At 47.3% G+C, this 13,568-nt stretch overlaps 17 non-coding genes across 17 annotated transcripts; all 17 read right to left on the bottom strand.

The window, feature by feature from the left end:
• Positions 1-193: 193 nt before the first annotated feature.
• TRNAP-CGG (transfer RNA proline (anticodon CGG)) lies at positions 194-265 on the bottom strand. Its single transcript has one exon. It is a non-coding gene; the product is annotated as a tRNA-Pro (tRNA).
• Positions 266-1,202: 937 nt separating this feature from the next.
• On the bottom strand, positions 1,203-1,314 carry TRNAL-CAA (transfer RNA leucine (anticodon CAA)). The gene is made up of 2 exons: positions 1,277-1,314; positions 1,203-1,248 (listed from the first exon to the last, which is right to left on the bottom strand). It is a non-coding gene; the product is annotated as a tRNA-Leu (tRNA).
• A 289-nt stretch (positions 1,315-1,603) lies between these two features.
• Positions 1,604-1,676, bottom strand: TRNAV-AAC (transfer RNA valine (anticodon AAC)). The gene has a single exon. It is a non-coding gene; the product is annotated as a tRNA-Val (tRNA).
• Positions 1,677-2,063: 387 nt separating this feature from the next.
• On the bottom strand, positions 2,064-2,135 carry TRNAP-AGG (transfer RNA proline (anticodon AGG)). The gene has a single exon. It is a non-coding gene; the product is annotated as a tRNA-Pro (tRNA).
• Positions 2,136-3,022: 887 nt separating this feature from the next.
• Positions 3,023-3,094, bottom strand: TRNAP-CGG (transfer RNA proline (anticodon CGG)). The gene has a single exon. It is a non-coding gene; the product is annotated as a tRNA-Pro (tRNA).
• Positions 3,095-4,431: 1,337 nt separating this feature from the next.
• TRNAV-AAC (transfer RNA valine (anticodon AAC)) lies at positions 4,432-4,504 on the bottom strand. The gene has a single exon. It is a non-coding gene; the product is annotated as a tRNA-Val (tRNA).
• Positions 4,505-4,888: 384 nt separating this feature from the next.
• On the bottom strand, positions 4,889-4,960 carry TRNAP-AGG (transfer RNA proline (anticodon AGG)). Its single transcript has one exon. It is a non-coding gene; the product is annotated as a tRNA-Pro (tRNA).
• Positions 4,961-5,847: 887 nt separating this feature from the next.
• Positions 5,848-5,919, bottom strand: TRNAP-CGG (transfer RNA proline (anticodon CGG)). The gene has a single exon. It is a non-coding gene; the product is annotated as a tRNA-Pro (tRNA).
• Positions 5,920-6,856: 937 nt separating this feature from the next.
• Positions 6,857-6,968, bottom strand: TRNAL-CAA (transfer RNA leucine (anticodon CAA)). The gene is made up of 2 exons: positions 6,931-6,968; positions 6,857-6,902 (listed from the first exon to the last, which is right to left on the bottom strand). It is a non-coding gene; the product is annotated as a tRNA-Leu (tRNA).
• A 289-nt stretch (positions 6,969-7,257) lies between these two features.
• TRNAV-AAC (transfer RNA valine (anticodon AAC)) lies at positions 7,258-7,330 on the bottom strand. Its single transcript has one exon. It is a non-coding gene; the product is annotated as a tRNA-Val (tRNA).
• Positions 7,331-7,716: 386 nt separating this feature from the next.
• Positions 7,717-7,788, bottom strand: TRNAP-AGG (transfer RNA proline (anticodon AGG)). Its single transcript has one exon. It is a non-coding gene; the product is annotated as a tRNA-Pro (tRNA).
• Positions 7,789-8,675: 887 nt separating this feature from the next.
• On the bottom strand, positions 8,676-8,747 carry TRNAP-CGG (transfer RNA proline (anticodon CGG)). Its single transcript has one exon. It is a non-coding gene; the product is annotated as a tRNA-Pro (tRNA).
• Positions 8,748-9,684: 937 nt separating this feature from the next.
• Positions 9,685-9,796, bottom strand: TRNAL-CAA (transfer RNA leucine (anticodon CAA)). The gene is made up of 2 exons: positions 9,759-9,796; positions 9,685-9,730 (listed from the first exon to the last, which is right to left on the bottom strand). It is a non-coding gene; the product is annotated as a tRNA-Leu (tRNA).
• Positions 9,797-10,085: 289 nt separating this feature from the next.
• On the bottom strand, positions 10,086-10,158 carry TRNAV-AAC (transfer RNA valine (anticodon AAC)). The gene has a single exon. It is a non-coding gene; the product is annotated as a tRNA-Val (tRNA).
• A 1,345-nt stretch (positions 10,159-11,503) lies between these two features.
• TRNAP-CGG (transfer RNA proline (anticodon CGG)) lies at positions 11,504-11,575 on the bottom strand. The gene has a single exon. It is a non-coding gene; the product is annotated as a tRNA-Pro (tRNA).
• Positions 11,576-12,913: 1,338 nt separating this feature from the next.
• TRNAV-AAC (transfer RNA valine (anticodon AAC)) lies at positions 12,914-12,986 on the bottom strand. The gene has a single exon. It is a non-coding gene; the product is annotated as a tRNA-Val (tRNA).
• Positions 12,987-13,372: 386 nt separating this feature from the next.
• On the bottom strand, positions 13,373-13,444 carry TRNAP-AGG (transfer RNA proline (anticodon AGG)). The gene has a single exon. It is a non-coding gene; the product is annotated as a tRNA-Pro (tRNA).
• Positions 13,445-13,568: the final 124 nt, after the last annotated feature.

Here is a 13,568-nt window from a genome sequence, read left to right as displayed (position 1 = left end):
ATTTAATGTTCCTACACTGATGGTCCACCCCAGAAAAGCAGTTGCAAAGAAGTCCGGCACTGAAATTCTATACGCCAAAAGTGGGAAACAGCGTGCAGGGAAAGGAACTTTCTCACCATACACGGCGTCTTATAGCATTGAAAAGAAGAAATGGTCCTATATAATAAGCAGCCTAAAAATAATTCCACAACATGGGCTCGTCCGGGATTTGAACCCGGGACCTCTCGCACCCGAAGCGAGAATCATACCCCTAGACCAACGAGCCTGAGTCCCCTGTCAGCAATTTGAACAATTTCTGATGCGTCTTTCAGAAACAAAGCAGTGCTATTTGGCTGCTCTCTCTCTATGTGAGCCACACAAAGTCATGTTTTCTCTCAAGGTGTTGTTTTTTTCACTCTTGCAAGGACGGGATCAGCCGATATCCTAGCTGCCAGTGAGCAGAAAAAAGGCACTGATGAGAACTGCAGGCACTTTCTGGCACTTGTACTTCTCTGCAAGTCCTGGACCCTTGCCCCATAAACTTCCACCCCAGAAGCAAGGGAGGGCCTGCCAATTCTTGCTTCTAAGAAAGAAGCGTTTGATTCTTGGATTCAAACACGCTCACTCAGCGCTCGATCAGGCTCGATCAGGCGAGATTTATATGAGTGGCTCGCAGGACTGAAACACTCACCTGGGAGACCCAGGGTGGCTGAATTCCCAGAATGGCCATTGTTGGGCAAGTCACCTCCTTTCCTCCTGCCTCAATCTAGAATTGGCTGCAAATCACAAGATAGAGTTCAATGTCCGTGTGTACTGCCTACTCCCAGCTACCTCTCTGTCTTCCTTATGTAAATTAAAATTCGCAAGGGGGGACCAATGACAATCTGCTCCTCCCACATAACCAGGAAGCCCTGTTGAACATGTCTGCCTGTGTTGTTGCAGGGACAGTGCCTTCTCCGCCGAAAAGGTGGCAGGAGAGCCTCACAACAAAGATGGGATCAACTGCTTAATGAGAAACCAGCACAGCAGTTAGTGTGATGGAGTGCAAATTTAACGGAAGGTGTGCCTGAGGTGTCCCTTCCAGGAATACATGGAATTGTGATTGAGGGCCCAGCCTGATCGTTGGTGGATTTCTCGTCATATGTTACAGGTCCGTGCAAAGATTGTGGTGTGTGGGGAATGCACTGCAAAAAACAGGACGATTTAAGGGTGTAAAAGAGACCTGTCAGAAGTGGGATTTGAACCCACGCCTCCATGAGGAGACCAGAAGTCTCAGTTGCACTGAAGATCAAGCTCTCTTGAGTCTGGCGCCTTAGACCACTCGGCCATCCTGACAGCCCTGGCTATGTACAGGTCTGACTCTTCTGTCTGCACTTGCCAATGTTTGCACTTACAGCGTTCACAGCAATGTCACAGGTGTAAAGGCCCCACAATACAACATGGCATGATAAAAAAAAAAGCTAGGCACAAGAGCGACCACTGATGGATGCGGATTACTTTGTTTCGTCTTGGAAAAGTAAAGGAAGTTTCCCACGGCTCGCTGGGTTCATGGACCGCCTCTTCTTAAGCTTGCATTGAGATAATAAGGTTTTAGAGGGTGCACATAAAAGCAGCTCATGCACAGTGTTTCTGCCCGGTCTCGAACCGGGGACCTTTCGCGTGTTAGGCGAACGTGATGACCACTACACTACAGAAACTAACTTGCTGTGTTTTACTGTTAGAGCAAGGTTCCTCTCAAGGATTCTCTCTACTTCTATTCTGCTGTATCAGCAGCCACTCAGAAAGCGAGGAGCAAGTGTGACAACTGCAGAGATATCAGCCAACATGCTTGCAATTAGACGTATTAAAAATTTACTTATGCAGGCATCGACAGACAAATATCTGATGCCTAAATGCCAGCAAGTACAGCTTGGGAAAGCATCACCTGGGACACACACAGACTAAGCATGAAGGCAGAAAAAGCATGGATATCCGTTTTTCTTCTGAGGTTCAAAATAATTTGTGCAACAATGCGCCGAGTGTAATGAGAAATAGTCAGGCATTGTCAGTTTTGAGTAGGATTCGCATGTTTACCTCTAAAAAAAGGGCTCGTCCGGGATTTGAACCCGGGACCTCTCGCACCCTAAGCGAGAATCATACCCCTAGACCAACGAGCCGAGGCACACAAGAGTCACCTTCTGCACCGGCTCCGGGGGTTATTGGCAGCGAGTTGGTGAATGATTCACCCAAAGCAAGCAACTGCACATGCTGCTCTCTTCTGCAATATGGTTGCTGTCTTTTCCATGGCCGTCATCGAACAAGAAATGAAAATACCTCCATCCTTCAGACATTTTGTTTGCTCTAGGTGTATGCTCTCGGTGAGGACAATAAAACAATTTCTGCTCTCATGCCTTGCTTTCATCAAGTAGGCCCACCCTTCAGTACAAAAGGACGTGCAAACGAATGGCGCAAACTATCGTCACTTCTCTTTTTGAGCTGTCACTGATGCCCCTGGAGCACAGTACGTCACGCTGGTGAGGGATAGACAGCTTCCATTATCTCAGCTTTCCTATAAGTTGAGAGAGTAAATGCAAACAATAAGCTGCTGTTTCTGCACGGTCTCAAACCAGGGACCTTTCGCGTGTAAAGCGAACGTGATAACCACTACACCACAGAAACAGATACTCTTGCAGCAATCTTCTTGGCATGTAGTGGGCTGGAAAGCACAGACCAAGGGCCAATGTCCATGAAGCTCAACGTTGGACCCTCCTTACCCGATCTCTTTCTTTGGAAGAAAGGAACGAGGACCACTTTTATTCCAAAAGGCGATTTTAAAACCATACCTGAAATCACGCTAGAAAAACACTTTGAATTTAATGTTCCTACACTGATGGTCCACCCCAGAAAAGCAGTTGCAAAGAAGTCCGGCACTGAAATTCTATACGCCAAAAGTGGGAAACAGCGTGCAGGGAAAGGAACTTTCTCACCATACACGGCGTCTTATAGCATTGAAAAGAAGAAATGGTCCTATATAATAAGCAGCCTAAAAATAATTCCACAACATGGGCTCGTCCGGGATTTGAACCCGGGACCTCTCGCACCCGAAGCGAGAATCATACCCCTAGACCAACGAGCCTGATTCCCCTGTCAGCAATTTGAACAATTTCTGATGCGTCTTTCAGAAACAAAGCAGTGCTATTTGGCTGCTCTCTCTCTATGTGAGCCACACAAAGTCATGTTTTCTCTCAAGGTGTTGTTTTTTTCACTCTTGCAAGGAAGGGATCAGCCGATATCCTAGCTGCCAGTGAGCAGAAAAAAGGCACTGATGAGAACTGCAGGCACTTTCTGGCACTTGTACTTCTCTGCAAGTCCTGGACCCTTGCCCCATAAACTTCCACCCCAGAAGCAAGGGAGGGCCTGCCAATTCTTGCTTCTAAGAAAGAAGCGTTTGATTCTTGGATTCAAACACGCTCACTCAGCGCTCGATCAGGCTCGATCAGGCGAGATTTATATGAGTGGCTCGCAGGACTGAAACACTCACCTGGGAGACCCAGGGTGGCTGAATTCCCAGAATGGCCATTGTTGGGCAAGTCACCTCCTTTCCTCCTGCCTCAATCTAGAATTGGCTGCAAATCACAAGATAGAGTTCAATGTCCGTGTGTACTGCCTACTCCCAGCTACCTCTCTGTCTTCCTTATGTAAATTAAAATTCGCAAGGGGGGACCAATGACAATCTGCTCCTCCCACATAACCAGGAAGCCCTGTTGAACATGTCTGCCTGTGTTGTTGCAGGGACAGTGCCTTCTCCGCCCAAAAGGTGGCAGGAGAGCCTCACAACAAAGATGGGATCAACTGCTTAATGAGAAACCAGCACAGCAGTTAGTGTGATGGAGTGCAAATTTAACGGAAGGTGTGCCTGAGGTGTCCCTTCCAGGAATACATGGAATTGTGATTGAGGGCCCAGCCTGATCGTTGGTGGATTTCTCGTCATATGTTACAGGTCCGTGCAAAGATTGTGGTGTGTGGGGAATGCACTGCAAAAAACAGGACGATTTAAGGGTGTAAAAGAGACCTGTCAGAAGTGGGATTTGAACCCACGCCTCAATGAGGAGACCAGAAGTCTCAGTTGCACTGAAGATCAAGCTCTCTTGAGTCTGGCGCCTTAGACCACTCGGCCATCCTGACAGCCCTGGGTGTGCATAGATCTGACTCTTCTGACTGCACCTGCCAATGTTTGCACTTACAACGTTCACAGCAATGTCACAGGTGTAAAGGCCCCAAAATACAACATGGCATGACAAAAAAAAAGCTAGGCACAAGAGCGACCACTGATGGATGTGGATTACTTTGTTTCGTCTTGGAAAAGTAAAGGAAGTTTCCCACGGCTCGCTGGGTTCATGGACCGCCTCTTCTTAAGCTTGCATTGAGATAATAAGGTTTTAGAGGGTGCACATAAAAGCAGCTCATGCACAGTGTTTCTGCCCGGTCTCGAACCGGGGACCTTTCGCGTGTTAGGCGAACGTGATGACCACTACACTACAGAAACTAACTTGCTGTGTTTTACTGTTAGAGCAAGGTTCCTCTCAAGGATTCTCTGTACTTCTATTCTGCTGTATCAGCAGCCACTCAGAAAGCGAGGAGCAAGTGTGACAACTGCAGAGATATCAGCCAACATGCTTGCAATTAGACGTATTAAAAATTTACTTATGCAGGCATCGACAGAAAAATATCTGATGCCTAAATGCCAGCAAGTACAGCTTGGGAAAGCATCACCTGGGACACACAGACTAAGCATGAAGGCAGAAAAAGCATGGATATCCGTTTTTCTTCTGAGGTTCAAAATAATTTGTGCAACAATGCGCCGAGTGTAATGAGAAATAGTCAGGCATTGTCAGTTTTGAGTAGGATTCGCATGTTTACCTCTAAAAAAGGGCTCGTCCGGGATTTGAACCCGGGACCTCTCGCACCCTAAGCGAGAATCATACCCCTAGACCAACGAGCCGAGGCACACAAGAGTCACCTTCTGCAACGGCTCCGGGGGTTATTGGCAGCGAGTTGGTGAATGATTCACCCAAAGCAAGCAACTGCACATGCTGCTCTCTTCTGCAATATGGTTGCTGTCTTTTCCATGGCCGTCATCGAACAAGAAATGAAAATACCTCCATCCTTCAGACATTTTGTTTGCTCTAGGTGTATGCTCTCGGTGAGGACAATAAAACAATTTCTGCTCTCATGCCTTGCTTTCATCAAGTAGGCCCACCCTTCAGTACAAAAGGACGTGCAAACGAATGGCGCAAACTATCGTCACTTCTCTTTTTGAGCTGTCACTGATGCCCCTGGAGCACAGTACGTCACGCTGGTGAGGGATAGACAGCTTCCATTATCTCAGCTTTCCTATAAGTTGAGAGAGTAAATGCAAACAATAAGCTGCTGTTTCTGCACGGTCTCAAACCAGGGACCTTTCGCGTGTAAAGCGAACGTGATAACCACTACACCACAGAAACAGATACTCTTGCAGCAATCTTCTTGGCATGTAGTGGGCTGGAAAGCACAGACCAAGGGCCAATGTCCATGAAGCTCAACGTTGGACCCTCCTTACCCGATCTCTTTCTTTGGAAGAAAGGAACGAGGACCACTTTTATTCCAAAAGGCGATTTTAAAACCATACCTGAAATCACGCTAGAAAAACACTTTGAATTTAATGTTCCTACACTGATGGTCCACCCCAGAAAAGCAGTTGCAAAGAAGTCCGGCACTGAAATTCTATACGCCAAAAGTGGGAAACAGCGTGCAGGGAAAGGAACTTTCTCACCATACACGGCGTCTTATAGCATTGAAAAGAAGAAATGGTCCTATATAATAAGCAGCCTAAAAATAATTCCACAACATGGGCTCGTCCGGGATTTGAACCCGGGACCTCTCGCACCCGAAGCGAGAATCATACCCCTAGACCAACGAGCCTGATTCCCCTGTCAGCAATTTGAACAATTTCTGATGCGTCTTTCAGAAACAAAGCAGTGCTATTTGGCTGCTCTCTCTCTACGTGAGCCACACAAAGTCATGTTTTCTCTCAAGGTGTTGTTTTTTTCACTCTTGCAAGGAAGGGATCAGCCGATATCCTAGCTGCCAGTGAGCAGAAAAAAGGCACTGATGAGAACTGCAGGCACTTTCTGGCACTTGTACTTCTCTGCAAGTCCTGGACCCTTGCCCCATAAACTTCCACCCCAGAAGCAAGGGAGGGCCTGCCAATTCTTGCTTCTAAGAAAGAAGCGTTTGATTCTTGGATTCAAACATGCTCACTCAGCACTCAATGAGGCTCAATCAGGCGAGATTTATATGAGTGGCTCGCAGGACTGAAACACTCACCTGGGAGACCCAGGGTGGCTGAATTCCCAGAATGGCCATTGTTGGGCAAGTCACCTCCTTTCCTCCTGCCTCAATCTAGAATTGGCTGCAAATCACAAGATAGAGTTCAATGTCCGTGTGTACTGCCTACTCCCAGCTACCTCTCTGTCTTCCTTATGTAAATTAAAATTCGCAAGGGGGGACCAATGACAATCTGCTCCTCCCACATAACCAGGAAGCCCTGTTGAACATGTCTGCCTGTGTTGTTGCAGGGACAGTGCCTTCTCCGCCCAAAAGGTGGCAGGAGAGCCTCACAACAAAGATGGGATCAACTGCTTAATGAGAAACCAGCACAGCAGTTAGTGTGATGGAGTGCAAATTTAACGGAAGGTGTGCCTGAGGTGTCCCTTCCAGGAATACATGGAATTGTGATTGAGGGCCCAGCCTGATCGTTGGTGGATTTCTCGTCATATGTTACAGGTCCGTGCAAAGATTGTGGTGTGTGGGGAATGCACTGCAAAAAACAGGACGATTTAAGGGTGTAAAAGAGACCTGTCAGAAGTGGGATTTGAACCCACGCCTCCATGAGGAGACCAGAAGTCTCAGTTGCACTGAAGATCAAGCTCTCTTGAGTCTGGCGCCTTAGACCACTCGGCCATCCTGACAGCCCTGGCTATGTACAGGTCTGACTCTTCTGTCTGCACTTGCCAATGTTTGCACTTACAGCGTTCGCAGCAATGTCACAGGTGTAAAGGCCCCACAATACAACATGGCATGATAAAAAAAAAAGCTAGGCACAAGAGCGACCACTGATGGATGCGGATTACTTTGTTTCGTCTTGGAAAAGTAAAGGAAGTTTCCCACGGCTCGCTGGGTTCATGGACCGCCTCTTCTTAAGCTTGCATTGAGATAATAAGGTTTTAGAGGGTGCACATAAAAGCAGCTCATGCACAGTGTTTCTGCCCGGTCTCGAACCGGGGACCTTTCGCGTGTTAGGCGAACGTGATGACCACTACACTACAGAAACTAACTTGCTGTGTTTTACTGTTAGAGCAAGGTTCCTCTCAAGGATTCTCTCTACTTCTATTCTGCTGTATCAGCAGCCACTCAGAAAGCGAGGAGCAAGTGTGACAACTGCAGAGATATCAGCCAACATGCTTGCAATTAGACGTATTAAAAATTTACTTATGCAGGCATCGACAGACAAATATCTGATGCCTAAATGCCAGCAAGTACAGCTTGGGAAAGCATCACCTGGGACACACACAGACTAAGCATGAAGGCAGAAAAAGCATGGATATCCGTTTTTCTTCTGAGGTTCAAAATAATTTGTGCAACAATGCGCCGAGTGTAATGAGAAATAGACAGGCATTGTCAGTTTTGAGTAGGATTCGCATGTTTACCTCTAAAAAAGGGCTCGTCCGGGATTTGAACCCGGGACCTCTCGCACCCTAAGCGAGAATCATACCCCTAGACCAACGAGCCGAGGCACACAAGAGTCACCTTCTGCACCGGCTCCGGGGGTTATTGGCAGCGAGTTGGTGAATGATTCACCCAAAGCAAGCAACTGCACATGCTGCTCTCTTCTGCAATATGGTTGCTGTCTTTTCCATGGCCGTCATCGAACAAGAAATGAAAATACCTCCATCCTTCAGACATTTTGTTTGCTCTAGGTGTATGCTCTCGGTGAGGACAATAAAACAATTTCTGCTCTCATGCCTTGCTTTCATCAAGTAGGCCCACCCTTCAGTACAGAAGGACGTGCAAACGAATGGCGCAAACTATCGTCACTTCTCTTTTTGAGCTGTCACTGATGCCCCTGGAGCACAGTACGTCACGCTGGTGAGGGATAGACAGCTTCCATTATCTCAGCTTTCCTATAAGTTGAGAGAGTAAATGCAAACAATAAGCTGCTGTTTCTGCACGGTCTCAAACCAGGGACCTTTCGCGTGTAAAGCGAACGTGATAACCACTACACCACAGAAACAGATACTCTTGCAGCAATCTTCTTGGCATGTAGTGGGCTGGAAAGCACAGACCAAGGGCCAATGTCCATGAAGCTCAACGTTGGACCCTCCTTACCCGATCTCTTTCTTTGGAAGAAAGGAACGAGGACCACTTTTATTCCAAAAGGCGATTTTAAAACCATACCTGAAATCACGCTAGAAAACCACTTTGAATTTAATGTTCCTACACTGATGGTCCACCCCAGAAAAGCAGTTGCAAAGAAGTCCGGCACTGAAATTCTATACGCCAAAAGTGGGAAACAGCGTGCAGGGAAAGGAACTTTCTCACCATACACGGCGTCTTATAGCATTGAAAAGAAGAAATGGTCCTATATAATAAGCAGCCTAAAAATAATTCCACAACATGGGCTCGTCCGGGATTTGAACCCGGGACCTCTCGCACCCGAAGCGAGAATCATACCCCTAGACCAACGAGCCTGATTCCCCTGTCAGCAATTTGAACAATTTCTGATGCGTCTTTCAGAAACAAAGCAGTGCTATTTGGCTGCTCTCTCTCTATGTGAGCCACACAAAGTCATGTTTTCTCTCAAGGTGTTGTTTTTTTCACTCTTGCAAGGAAGGGATCAGCCGATATCCTAGCTGCCAGTGAGCAGAAAAAAGGCACTGATGAGAACTGCAGGCACTTTCTGGCACTTGTAGTTCTCTGCAAGTCCTGGACCCTTGCCCCATAAACTTCCACCCCAGAAGCAAGGGAGGGCCTGCCAATTCTTGCTTCTAAGAAAGAAGCGTTTGATTCTTGGATTCAAACATGCTCACTCAGCACTCAATGAGGCTCGATCAGGCGAGATTTATATGAGTGGCTCGCAGGACTGAAACACTCACCTGGGAGACCCAGGGTGGCTGAATTCCCAGAATGGCCATTGTTGGGCAAGTCACCTCCTTTCCTCCTGCCTCAATCTAGAATTGGCTGCAAATCACAAGATAGAGTTCAATGTCCGTGTGTACTGCCTACTCCCAGCTACCTCTCTGTCTTCCTTATGTAAATTAAAATTCGCAAGGGGGGACCAATGACAATCTGCTCCTCCCACATAACCAGGAAGCCCTGTTGAACATGTCTGCCTGTGTTGTTGCAGGGACAGTGCCTTCTCCGCCCAAAAGGTGGCAGGAGAGCCTCACAACAAAGATGGGATCAACTGCTTAATGAGAAACCAGCACAGCAGTTAGTGTGATGGAGTGCAAATTTAACGGAAGGTGTGCCTGAGGTGTCCCTTCCAGGAATACATGGAATTGTGATTGAGGGCCCAGCCTGATCGTTGGTGGATTTCTCGTCATATGTTACAGGTCCGTGCAAAGATTGTGGTGTGTGGGGAATGCACTGCAAAAAACAGGACGATTTAAGGGTGTAAAAGAGACCTGTCAGAAGTGGGATTTGAACCCACGCCTCCATGAGGAGACCAGAAGTCTCAGTTGCACTGAAGATCAAGCTCTCTTGAGTCTGGCGCCTTAGACCACTCGGCCATCCTGACAGCCCTGGCTATGTACAGGTCTGACTCTTCTGTCTGCACTTGCCAATGTTTGCACTTACAGCGTTCGCAGCAATGTCACAGGTGTAAAGGCCCCACAATACAACATGGCATGATAAAAAAAAAAGCTAGGCACAAGAGCGACCACTGATGGATGCGGATTACTTTGTTTCGTCTTGGAAAAGTAAAGGAAGTTTCCCACGGCTCGCTGGGTTCATGGACCGCCTCTTCTTAAGCTTGCATTGAGATAATAAGGTTTTAGAGGGTGCACATAAAAGCAGCTCATGCACAGTGTTTCTGCCCGGTCTCGAACCGGGGACCTTTCGCGTGTTAGGCGAACGTGATGACCACTACACTACAGAAACTAACTTGCTGTGTTTTACTGTTAGAGCAAGGTTCCTCTCAAGGATTCTCTCTACTTCTATTCTGCTGTATCAGCAGCCACTCAGAAAGCGAGGAGCAAGTGTGACAACTGCAGAGATATCAGCCAACATGCATGCAATTAGACGTATTAAAAATTTACTTATGCAGGCATCGACAGACAAATATCTGATGCCTAAATGCCAGCAAGTACAGCTTGGGAAAGCATCACCTGGGACACACACAGACTAAGCATGAAGGCAGAAAAAGCATGGATATCCGTTTTTCTTCTGAGGTTCAAAATAATTTGTGCAACAATGCGCCGAGTGTAATGAGAAATAGACAGGCATTGTCAGTTTTGAGTAGGATTCGCATGTTTACCTCTAAAAAAGGGCTCGTCCGGGATTTGAACCCGGGACCTCTCGCACCCTAAGCGAGGATCATACCCCTAGACCAACAAGCCGAGGCACACAAGAGTCACCTTCTGCACCGGCTCCGGGGGTTATTGGCAGCGAGTTGGTGAATGATTCACCCAAAGCAAGCAACTGCACATGCTGCTCTCTTCTGCAATATGGTTGCTGTCTTTTCCATGGCCGTCATCGAACAAGAAATGAAAATACCTCCATCCTTCAGACATTTTGTTTGCTCTAGGTGTATGCTCTCGGTGAGGACAATAAAACAATTTCTGCTCTCATGCCTTGCTTTCATCAAGTAGGCCCACCCTTCAGTACAGAAGGACGTGCAAACGAATGGCGCAAACTATCGTCACTTCTCTTTTTGAGCTGTCACTGATGCCCCTGGAGCACAGTACGTCACGCTGGTGAGGGATAGACAGCTTCCATTATCTCAGCTTTCCTATAAGTTGAGAGAGTAAATGCAAACAATAAGCTGCTGTTTCTGCACGGTCTCAAACCAGGGACCTTTCGCGTGTAAAGCGAACGTGATAACCACTACACCACAGAAACAGATACTCTTGCAGCAATCTTCTTGGCATGTAGTGGGCTGGAAAGCACAGACGAAGGGCCAATGTCCATGAAGCTCAACGTTGGACCCTCCTTACCCGATCTCTTTCTTTGGAAGAAAGGAACGAGGACCACTTTTATTCCAAAAGGCGATTTTAAAACCATACCTGAAATCACGCTAGAAAAACACTTTGAATTTAATGTTCCTACACTGATGGTCCACCCCAGAAAAGCAGTTGCAAAGAAGTCCGGCACTGAAATTCTATACGCCAAAAGTGGGAAACAGCGTGCAGGGAAAGGAACTTTCTCACCATACACGGCGTCTTATAGCATTGAAAAGAAGAAATGGTCCTATATAATAAGCAGCCTAAAAATAATTCCACAACATGGGCTCGTCCGGGATTTGAACCCGGGACCTCTCGCACCCGAAGCGAGAATCATACCCCTAGACCAACGAGCCTGATTCCCCTGTCAGCAATTTGAACAATTTCTGATGCGTCTTTCAGAAACAAAGCAGTGCTATTTGGCTGCTCTCTCTCTATGTGAGCCACACAAAGTCATGTTTTCTCTCAAGGTGTTGTTTTTTTCACTCTTGCAAGGAAGGGATCAGCCGATATCCTAGCTGCCAGTGAGCAGAAAAAAGGCACTGATGAGAACTGCAGGCACTTTCTGGCACTTGTACTTCTCTGCAAGTCCTGGACCCTTGCCCCATAAACTTCCACCCCAGAAGCAAGGGAGGGCCTGCCAATTCTTGCTTCTAAGAAAGAAGCGTTTGATTCTTGGATTCAAACACGCTCACTCAGCGCTCGATCAGGCTCGATCAGGCGAGATTTATATGAGTGGCTCGCAGGACTGAAACACTCACCTGGGAGACCCAGGGTGGCTGAATTCCCAGAATGGCCATTGTTGGGCAAGTCACCTCCTTTCCTCCTGCCTCAATCTAGAATTGGCTGCAAATCACAAGATAGAGTTCAATGTCCGTGTGTACTGCCTACTCCCAGCTACCTCTCTGTCTTCCTTATGTAAATTAAAATTCGCAAGGGGGGACCAATGACAATCTGCTCCTCCCACATAACCAGGAAGCCCTGTTGAACATGTCTGCCTGTGTTGTTGCAGGGACAGTGCCTTCTCCGCCCAAAAGGTGGCAGGAGAGCCTCACAACAAAGATGGGATCAACTGCTTAATGAGAAACCAGCACAGCAGTTAGTGTGATGGAGTGCAAATTTAACGGAGGGTGTGCCTGAGGTGTCTCTTCCAGGAATACATGGAATTGTGATTGAGGGCCCAGCCTGATCGTTGGTGGATTTCTCGTCATATGTTACAGGTCCGTGCAAAGATTGTGGTGTGTGGGGAATGCACTGCAAAAAACAGGACGATTTAAGGGTGTAAAAGAGACCTGTCAGAAGTGGGATTTGAACCCACGCCTCAATGAGGAGACCAGAAGTCTCAGTTGCACTGAAGATCAAGCTCTCTTGAGTCTGGCGCCTTAGACCACTCGGCCATCCTGACAGCACTGGCTATGTACAGGTCTGACTCTTCTGTCTGCACTTGCCAATGTTTGCACTTACAGCGTTCGCAGCAATGTCACAGGTGTAAAGGCCCCACAATACAACATGGCATGATGAAAAAAAAAGCTAGGCACAAGAGCGACCACTGATGGATGCGGATTACTTTGTTTCGTCTTGGAAAAGTAAAGGAAGTTTCCCACGGCTCGCTGGGTTCATGGACCGCCTCTTCTTAAGCTTACATTGAGATAATAAGGTTTTAGAGGGTGCACATAAAAGCAGCTCATGCACAGTGTTTCTGCCCGGTCTCGAACCGGGGACCTTTCGCGTGTTAGGCGAACGTGATGACCACTACACTACAGAAACTAACTTGCTGTGTTTTACTGATAGAGCAAGGTTCCTCTCAAGGATTCTCTCTACTTCTATTCTGCTGTATCAGCAGCCACTCAGAAAGCGAGGAGCAAGTGTGACAACTGCAGAGATATCAGCCAACATGCTTGCAATTAGACGTATTAAAAATTTACTTATGCAGGCATCGACAGACAAATATCTGATGCCTAAATGCCAGCAAGTACAGCTTGGGAAAGCATCACCTGGAACACACACAGATTAAGCATGAAGGCAGAAAAAGCATGGATATCCGTTTTTCTTCTGAGGTTCAAAATAATTTGTGCAACAATGCGCCGAGTGTAATGAGAAATAGTCAGGCATTGTCAGTTTTGAGTAGGATTCGCATGTTTACCTCTAAAAAAGGGCTCGTCCGGGATTTGAACCCGGGACCTCTCGCACCCTAAGCGAGAATCATACCCCTAGACCAACGAGCCGAGGCACACAAGAGTCACCTTCTGCACCGGCTCCGGGGGTTATTGGCAGCGAGTTGGTGAATGATTCACCCAAAGCAAGCAACTGCACATGCTGCTCTCTTCTGCAATATGGTTGCTGTCTTTT

The sequence above is a fragment of the Triturus cristatus genome, chromosome 10, assembly GCF_964204655.1.
Source record: "Triturus cristatus chromosome 10, aTriCri1.1, whole genome shotgun sequence".
Lineage (NCBI taxonomy): Eukaryota > Metazoa > Chordata > Amphibia > Caudata > Salamandridae > Triturus > Triturus cristatus.
Note: the sequence above shows the minus strand (reverse complement) of the source record. Positions and strands in the feature narration are given on the sequence as shown.